This window comes from Triturus cristatus, chromosome 2_2 (assembly GCF_964204655.1).
Source record: "Triturus cristatus chromosome 2_2, aTriCri1.1, whole genome shotgun sequence".
Classification (NCBI taxonomy): domain Eukaryota; kingdom Metazoa; phylum Chordata; class Amphibia; order Caudata; family Salamandridae; genus Triturus; species Triturus cristatus.
In genome coordinates this window covers 974,575,983-974,585,948 of record NC_140582.1, presented here as the reverse complement: position 1 = coordinate 974,585,948, position 9,966 = coordinate 974,575,983, and the positions used below count along the sequence as shown (strand labels likewise).

Genomic DNA, 9,966 nt, shown 5'->3' with positions numbered 1-9,966 from the left:
AGCGGCGGATCCGCCGTTATAGCAGCGGAGCCTCGCCCTGCCTGCTGCGAGTGCAGCAGACACACACATTCATAAAATGGTAATAAATACCATTTTATTATGTGTGGCAGGCTCGTCCTGCATCAGCGCGAGGGCAGGGGGCAGGGCTAATTAGTTTGATTGCACTTACATCAGCTCCCTGCCAGTGTGCATGAAAGATGGGCTGTCGACAGCTGACCAATCTGTCATGCGCACCTCAAAGCCTGCAATCCCAGGGCTGAAAAAACAGCTGAGGGATTGCAGCCGCAAGCCCCCAGCCTCAAAATGAGCACTGGATTAGCCTTCTTCAACCATTCCCGGGGCTGTGCTGCAGCTCCAGGATTGATTGGATTTGCGTGGCACAAAGGAGGAAGTGCCTCTCATTGTGCCCGAGTCCAACGAGAGCGCCGGAACGAGACACGGAGACCGGAGCCTGTGGCCAGCAACTTAAATATGGTGAGTTTTTTGGGCATCGCGCCCCGCCATATTTTTATGTTGATGGATGCTACTGGTCAGATTTCAGATTGACCTCAACTAATATTGGCCACACTAGAGCTTGAATTCTTGTTGGCATACAAAGTGAAAACATTAAGAAAGGAGATGCAGAGTTATAATTTCACTAAGCAGTGATTAAACTGTCTATCTGTTTGTATTGTCTAGCGTGCACGTTTTTTGAGGCGAGTGTGATGTTGAATGTGAGGTGAGACATTAAATCATCTCTTCTGCAACACAAATCTCTTTAGCCAGGAAGCAGATAACTCCTTTGTGAAGATCTGCATGTCAGAAACAAGCATAGTCTATGCTCCTTACAGAAAACATTCAGCTGAAAGTATTTTGTGTTGTGTAGTTAGTGTGCTAACTTCTTCTTTTATAGATCTCCTTGTTCCCATCCCAAACCCTTCCCTTCACATGGCCACTCCAATACTCAGCACCACAACGGCATTCTGAGTGGTGAAATCTGGGCAGGAACGAAGATGAAGAAGACGTTTATTCCAGTGATGTGAGGCTGCATAAGAGAAAGACCTGCCCCCATGTCTTGATGTATGGATGCATGGGGTCACTACAAGTGCTTATCCAAAGACTTCAGACATCTAGAAGGCAGGTAGACATTGAAAAGTGTGGACAGATAGGCTGGGCGGGCCTTGTGACAGCCTTGTGTGTCAGGCAGCATTGTTTAAAACGGACAGGCTTTCTAATAGACAGCCATAGAATTTTTCTATGGATGGGGGAGGAGGGTATGTGAGCGGGAACGTTGCATAGAATTTTCCTATGGATGGGAGAGTAGGGCATGCGAGCGGGAAAGTTGCTAATCAGCCATGCAGCAGTATTCTGGACCAACCACCTGCTGCTTAGACAGCAAGGTGTTGTTTACCTAAGAAAGCATTGTGCAGATACCGAGGAAGACTGCCACCGTTGGCATTTTGTTTTGGCCAGATTGCCCCTCCCCAGCCTGTACCTGCGGCTTTTGCATGTAACTTGAGTGTCCTATTTCATTGGAAACATCCTTAACTACCACAGGATAGCAAATTATCTTCGTCTTACTTTTTTCTGTCAAAACTTCTGAAAGCATTCTTCATTATCTGCTCCCTGAATAACACCATCTGATAATTCAGTTCACTATGCTTAGTCATTTGGATTACTGTAACTCTCTTTGTTTGGGGCTCATCCTTACACCTTATTCAGACACTTTAACACAACCAGAAATACACTGCTCATATAACACTTGGGGCCACAGGCTACTGCCTCAACTTCCACATGCCTTAAATTTTTAACACTGGCTTCCAATTTCTAAGAGTATTCTTTTTAAGTCTATGAGTAGGAAATGGTCATCTTTACATGATGTACACTCATAGTTTTACCCTATCTGTTTTTGCTGGCTGTAGAGCTCTGTGCACCTTATCTCTAATAATCAGGAGTAACACAAGCAAAAACAGTTAAACATTATACAATCACGGGTAGGGTAAATCAATTTTTAAATTTCAGGAAAGAGACAGCACTAGTCTGCCTCCTTACCACCTCCTGGTCTTTGGTTCACTGCAATCTGGGGCACAGGGAAACTGTAGCTCACAAAATGGAGGTGAATGTTTTGGGGTTCACCCAGCAAACTCGTAAGGGGCTTGGGCAGGTGTGGGAGGAGGGTACAGGTTTGCCTGGGAGCTGGGGAGCCAATCAGCAAGCTTAGGTTGCTTCCCATGGAGGCTGGAAAGCTCCTCAATTTAGAATCACCTAGGAGACAGACAGGCTCAATTCACACTTTGGACTTCTGCAGGTAAGGGCCTAACACATTTTTCACCTCTCACAATACCGTTGGTATAAAACTTTACTCACTCTCTTAACATGGTTGAAATGGTATATTTCTAACTGGCATATTTTTTAGTTTGTGATTTATTTGAAGAAAGAGGACTTAAGTCACCAGTGGGTGGGGCTCTATTATTTTAAATTTCTTAAGTTTGAAAAGAAGTTTATTTGTTAAGAAAATAAAACATAGTACAGTAATCAAAGGATAATTCATAACTGTAGAATAATAGAGGTAAAATATCAGAGGAAAGGGAAAATAGCAAAAGAAAGAGAAAATAAGGGGGATAGAAAGATAGAAAGGGGGAGAAAGAGTACAACATCCATATTAGTCATTATAGTTGAAAAATAACAGTTATGCATAAATATCCTACTATATTGAACTGTTCCATAGCAATAATATAAATCTTAATTAAGCAAAGCAACGGTATTTATAAAATTAAAGGGGGTTTGGGTACTTCTTCAATGCAAGGGTTATGTGAAGATAGCTTTTTAGCTGAAGTAGTCAAGAATTCAGTAACGGGTGCCCAGAGTATTTCTCATTTAACAGCAAGTGTGAATGGGTGTACATAGGCCCTATCTAATCTATGATTGTAGCAAACTCCATACCACCATGCTTGAAAAGATACCGCAGAAGTATCTTTCCATGATTTAGTAATCTGTTGAAATGCAACAGCGAAGAGTAAATCAATGATACGAAAATTAGTAGGAGAGGAAGACCAAGCTTCTGAAATATTACCCAGAAAAATATGTGAAAAAGAGAAAGGGGTGTGGGAGTGACAAATAGTATTAACTTGTCGCCAAATTTGGGTCCAAAAGGTGTGAATCGCTGGGCAATCATAAAGCATATGTTTGAGATCAGCTAATGAGGCTTTACATGGCCAACAAGTAGGAGGGATGTTAGGGTCAATCTTGTGTAATTTAGCTGTAGTGATTAGGAGTCTATTATAAATACAAAATAAAGTTTGATTGGTGTTTATCGCTCTAGAAGAATTCCTTATCTTAGTCCAGATTTTATTCCATATTGGAATAGGAAAGGATTCACCCAAATCAGATTCCCAACTACATTCTACATCATATTTATCATGAGAAATGGGAATATCCATTAACTTTTTATATATTAGAGAAGCAGAAGGGGAGTCACTTAAAAGTGATATAGTAATAGGAGTTGAGGGGGTGGAGACAGGAGAAGAGATTAAAGAATTATAAGAAATGTGGGCAGCCGCTGTTAAGGATATATAGTTGAATTGATATGAAAGTGGAAGAGAAAAATGAGATTGTAATATTGGAAAGGGTATACAAATACCATCTTGAAAAAGTTGATGAGTCCATTTTAGACTATAAGTTAACCAGTCCTTCCAGAAAATATATCTGTTATTAATTCCAATATGTTTAATATACCAAATTGATGAGCTTACAAATTGTGTACATTCATCCAGAGCAGATGAGAAAAGTGGTTGGAAGATCTTACGAGCCTTTTTAAGGATGGGGATGGATAGTGATAAGAGAATATGGGAAAGGGAAATCTATTCTTTAAAGGAAAAAGGATGGAAAAAGGATTTTTCAATATCTACCCACAATGGATGAAGACTAGAGTCGGTTTTATTATCAGACAATAAAAAGGAGGATTGTTTTAGAAAAAATGAAGTATGATATGAATAGAAGTCTAGAAAATGAACTCCACCCATGTGTTTAGTTTTATTAAGTTTACACAGAGACATTCTAGGTTGTTTATTTTGCCATAAACATTTTGAAAGAATATTATATATATATTTGTAAAAAGATTTAGGGATATTAATAGGAATATTGGATAGATAAAACAATATCACTGGACCAAGCATCATTTTTAATGAATCTAATCTATCCCACCAGGATAAGAATAAAGGATGCCTGCGTGATACAGAAGAGGGTAAGGGTGTGTGTAGTACTTTTAAGTTTAAAGCAACAGTCTTTAATAGAAGGAGTAAACCATATACCAAGACATTTAATTTTAACTGGGTTCCAATGAAAGGAAGAAGATAAAAAATCAGCATGAACGCAAAGTTTGTTTAGCGGAAGGATTTCGCATTTATCAGCTTTAAGTTTATAACCGGAAACGAAAGCAAAGTCAGTCACCTACGGTACAAATGCTGGTAGGGAGGATTGTGGATTTGAAATGAATAATAAAATGTCATCCGCATATCCTGAAAGTTGTAACTGCTTAGTGCCATAGGAGAAACCTGTAATGGTTGCATTTGATCAAATTCTTATTAAGAAAGGTTCTAGGGCAAGTATAAATAGAAGGGGAGATAATGGGTATCCCTGCAGAACTCCACTGTAAAGAGGAAAAGAAGAGGATACAAGGCCATAGGCTAAAATAAAGGACCTGGGGGATAAATAAAGTAAAGAGACATAATTGATGAATTTTGGGCCAAAACCAAAACAAGCAAGTGTGGAGAAAATGAAAGGCCAACTGACTCTATCAAAAGCTTTTTCAGCGTCTAGTGAAATTGCTGCTACCGATTTTTTTTGTATGATTTAGACTTACTTAGGATATTAAAAAACAATCTAGTATTATCAGATAAATGACGTTTCTTTATAAAATCACATTGTTCCTTTCCAATCAACTGGGGTAAGAACGAGTCTAAGTGAAGGACAAGAATTTTTGCAAATATTTTATAGTATAAATTAATTAAAGAAATGGACCTACAATTTTTACAGAATGTATGGTCTTTATTTTCTTTTGGGAGAAGACAAATCAGGGCTTCCTGAAAAGGTCCTCCTGAGTTTTGAGTAGAAATAAAATTAAAATTAAGTTCTTAAATGCGACACTTTAAGTCGAAGTACCTTTTAGATGCGACACGCAGGGCAACGAAAGTGTTGCAATGAAGTTGATGCGATGAAGATTTTGGTGCAAAGAAATAAAGACGTAAAGATCTTCCAGATGCGGTACGCTTCTCCGATGTTGCGAGAAGACTCGACTCGATGCTTCAGCTGCAGCGGCGTCACCATTTACGCGATCCGACAACAGCGGCCTTGACAGTGACACTCTTCTCCGACGTTTGCGAGACGCGTCCGCTCGATGCGATGTTGCAGCGGCGACACCCCTTTACGCGATGCAACGACAGCAGCTCCGACGGTGGCACGCTTCTCCTTCTTGAGTCGCGCTTCCAGCTCCTTGCAACACGCAGTCCCTCAGAAGGCCCAACTACAGCAGCAGGCACTTCCAAAGAACTCCGGGGAGCTGGGGGGTAAAGTCTGTTGTTCCTGAGACTTCAGCAGGAGGCAAGCTCTTTTCCAAGCCCTTGGAGATCCTTCACAAGTTGAGCACAAGTACACACAAAGTTCCTTTCTCCTCTCTTTGGCAGTAAGGCAACCACTGCAGGCCAATCCCCCAGGTTCAGGGATAGTTTCCTCCTCAGCTTCTTCTAGTTCCTCCCTCAGCAGAGGTTCTTCTTGTTTTCCCAAAGTGACCTAAGTTCTTGGGATCAGGGTCCCAATATTTATACCCAGAAAATCTTTGTTCTCTGAAGGCAGAGGCGCCTTTGCCCACTCCAAACCAGTTTCTGAGCACTCTGTTTACCAGCCTTCTCCTTTCCTCTCACAGTGCAGGGCAGAAACATTAGACGCCCCACAGGAGGTGGAGCCAGCATTGTGGAAGGCAAGTACAGCTCTGGAGCACTTTGTTGACAGGATTTCTTCTCTTCATTCACTGTGCAGGGCAGAGACATCAGCCGCTCCCCAGGAGGTGGAGCCAGCATTGTGGAAGGCAGGCTCAGCCCTATTCAGGTCCCAGGTGCAACTCCTCCCACCCATCTGGATGCAGCTCTCTCTATTCACCACTGGGACACCTCACCCTGTCTCCTGGAATTCCCCAGCCCTGTCACTCAAACTCCAGACAAAGGAATACACACAGCCTAGCAGAGGCAGGTTTGAATGGTTAGACAAGAAAATGCCTACTTTCTAAAAGTGGCATCTTCAAACACAGAGGGGCCAATTCCAATCCTGGGAAAAGGCTGTACGAATCGTTGTACGGAGCGTTTTCTCTGTACGACTCTTACCCGGTAAACTGTCCATACAACCTAGGAAGTACGATTCGTACAGAAAACCTATTTCCGTATGTTTCGTAGAAAACACTGTTCGGGTAAAAAAAAACAACGATTCTGATCCGGAACAGCTTGTACGCGACGTCCGGACGCATTCAAGCAGCAGTTTCCGGCCCAGCAAGTACGATTCGTCCCTACGTCACTCCGTACGGTTCTTTTTTTACGGGAGCCCAACGTAGCCGGAAAAGCAGAGTCCGACGCGAACCGCTATGGAACGAAGCCCCGGTACGCAAAGTACAGGCCATGAACCCCATCGTACGTGTCATCCCGGTCCTCCTAGCCTACAACCTGGTGCACCGGACCCGACGCACACGCCGCAGAAGGTGGGAACAACACCCAGGGGCCAGGGGGGGTGAGGGGCAGGAAACATACCCCATACCCAAAGCAAAACCTATAATATGGAGTCCATACATTACCACCAGGGTCTGGTCACTTGGGGGGGCGTGGCCAGCAACACCTCGTACCGCAACAATGGAAGTGGACGTGTACGGTGCATTGCACATGTACCCCTAGCACCAGTAGAACAGTGATACGGACCGTACACACGCAATGAATGCGTGGGTACGTTGCGTTCCACACGTACCCCTACGGCACCAGTAAAACAATCATACGGATCGTACACACGCAATGAATGCGTGGGTATGGTGCGTTCCACACGTACCCCTACGGCACCAGTAGAACAGTGATACGGACCGTACACACGCAATGAATGCGTGGGTACGGTGCGCTCCACACGTACCCCTACGGCACCAGTAGAACAGTGATACGGACCATACACACGCAATGAATGCGTGGGTACGGTGCATTCCACACGTATCCCTACGGCACCTGTAGAACAGTGATACGGACCGTACACACGCAATGAAGGCGTGGGTACGGTGCGTTCCACACGTACCCCTACGGCACCAGTAGAACAGTCATACGGACCGTACCCACGCAATGAATGCGTGGGTACGGTGCATTCCACATGTACCCCTACGGCACCAGTAGAACAGTCATACGGACCGTACACACGCAATGAATGCGTGGGTACGGTGCGTTCCACACGTACCCCTACGGCACCAGTAGAACAGTGATACGGACCGTACACACGCAATGAATGAATGGGTACTGTGCGTTCCACACGTACCCCTACGGCACCAGTAGAACAGTGATACAGACCGTACACACGCAATGAAGGCGTGGGTATGGTGCGTTCCACACGTACCCCTACGGCACCAGTAGAACAGTGATACGGACCGTACACACGCAATGAATGCGTGGGTACGGTGCGTTCCACACGTACCCCTACGGCACCAGTAGAACAGTCATACGGACCGTACACACGCAATGAATGCGTGGGTACGGTGTGTTCCACACTTACCCCACGGCACCAGTAGAACAGTCATATGGACCGTACACACGCAATGAATGCGTGGGTACGGTGCGTTCCACACGTACCCCTACGGCACCAGTAGAACAGCCATACGGACCGTACACACGCAATGAATGCGTGGGTATGGTGCGTTCCACACGTACCCCTACGGCACCAGTAGAACAGTGATACGGACCGTACACACGCAATGAATGCGTGGGTACGGTGCGTTCCACACGTACCCCTACGGCACCAGTAGAACAGTCATACGGACCGTACACACGCAATGAATGCGTGGGTACGGTGTGTTCCACACTTACCCCACGGCACCAGTAGAACAGTCATATGGACCGTACACACGCAATGAATGCGTGGGTACGGTGCGTTCCACACGTACCCCTACGGCACCAGTAGAACAGCCATACGGACCATACACACGCAATGAATGCGTGGGTACGGTGCGTTTCACACGTACTGCTACGGCACCAGTAGAACAGTAATACGGACCGTACATATGCAATGAATGCGTGGGTACGGTGCGTTTCACATGTACCCCTACGGCACCAGTGCATTTGGGATACGAGGCGTACACACGCCACGAATGTGGGCTTACGGACTGGCCCGCATGTTACCTTCATTTTGGTGTTTGTGTAGGTCCAGGCCAGCAGTGTACTGCTCCAAGGGGGTGGGTGGGTGGGTTGCAGAGGATTCCCAGCAGTGGCCACACATATAGGGGTGGGTGCAGATGAATTCCAGCAGTGTCCAGACATATGGGGGTGGGTGCACAGGAATCCCAGCAGTGGCCTGCAATATGAGGGGTGTGTGCAGATGAATACCAGCAGTGTCCAGACATATGGGGGTGGGTGCACAGGCCTCCCAGCAGTGGCCTGCAATATGAGGGGTGTGTGCATATGAATACCAGCAGTGTCCAGACATATGAGGGTGGGTGCACAGGACTCCCAGCAGTGGACAGAGACATGGGGTGGGTGCACAGGACTACCAGCAGTGGACAGAGACATGGGGGTGGGTGCAGATAATTACCAGCAGTGTCCAGACATATGGGGGTGGGTGCACAGGACTCCCAGCAGTGGCCTGCAATATGAGGGGTGTGTGCAGATGAATACCAGCAGTGTCCAGACATATGGGGGTGGGTGCACAGGACTCCCAGCAGTGGACAGAGACATGGGGTGGGCGCAGATGAATACCAGCAGTGTCCAGACAAATGGGGGTGGGTGCACAGGACTCCCACCAGTGGACAGAGACATGGGGGTGGGTGCAGACGACTCCCAGCAGTGGACAGAGACATGGGGGTGGGTGCAGAGGACTCCCAGCAGTGGACAGAGACATGGGGTGGGTGCAGATGAATACCAGCAGTGTCCAGACATCTGGGGGTGGGTGCACAGGACTCCCAGCAGTGGCCTGCAATATGAGGGGTGTGTGCAGATGAATACCAGCAGTGTCCAGACATATGGGGGTGGGTGCACAGGACTCCCAGCAGTGGACAGAGACATTGGGGTGGGTGCAGATGAATACCAGCAGTGTCCAGACATATGGGGGTGGGTGCACAGGACTCCCAGCAGTGGCCTGCAATATAAGGGGTGTGTGCAGATGAATACCAGCAGTGTCCAGACATATGGGGGTGGGTGCACAGGACTCCCAGCAGCGGACAGAGACATGGGGGTGGGTGCAGGGGACTCCCAGCAGTGGACAGAGACATGGGGGTGGGTGCAGAGGACTCCCAGCAGTGGACAGAGACATGGGGGTGGGTGCAGATGAATACCAGCAGTGTCCAGACATATGGGGGTGGGTGCATAGGACTCTCAGCAGTGGCCTGCAATATGAGGGGTGTGTGCAGAGGAATACTAGCAGTGTCCAGACATATGGGGGTGGGTGCACAGGACTCCCAGCAGTGGCCTGCAATATGAGGGGTGGGTGCAGATGAATACCAGCAGTGTCCAGACATATGGGGTGGGTGCACACGACTCCCAGCAGTGGACAGAGACATGGGGGTGGGTGCAGAGGATTCCCAGCAGTGGACAGAGACATGAGGGTGGGTGCAGACGACTCCCAGCAGTGGACAGAGACATGGGGGTGGGTGCAGAGGACTCCCAGCAGTGGACAGAGACATGGGGGTGTGTGCAGATGAATACCAGCAGTGTCCAGACATATGGGGTGGGTGCACAGGACTCCCAGCAGTGGCCTACAATATGAGGG

At 46.9% G+C, this 9,966-nt stretch overlaps 1 long non-coding RNA gene across 1 annotated transcript in view; it reads left to right on the top strand.

The window, feature by feature from the left end:
- Positions 1-337: 337 nt before the first annotated feature.
- Positions 338-9,966, top strand: part of LOC146863022 (uncharacterized) — a 77,068-nt gene continuing 67,439 nt past the window's right edge. The window contains exons 1-2 of the long non-coding RNA XR_014978544.1: positions 338-474; positions 893-1,059. This is a non-coding gene — a long non-coding RNA (uncharacterized LOC146863022). The remainder of the gene's footprint in view (positions 475-892; positions 1,060-9,966) is intronic.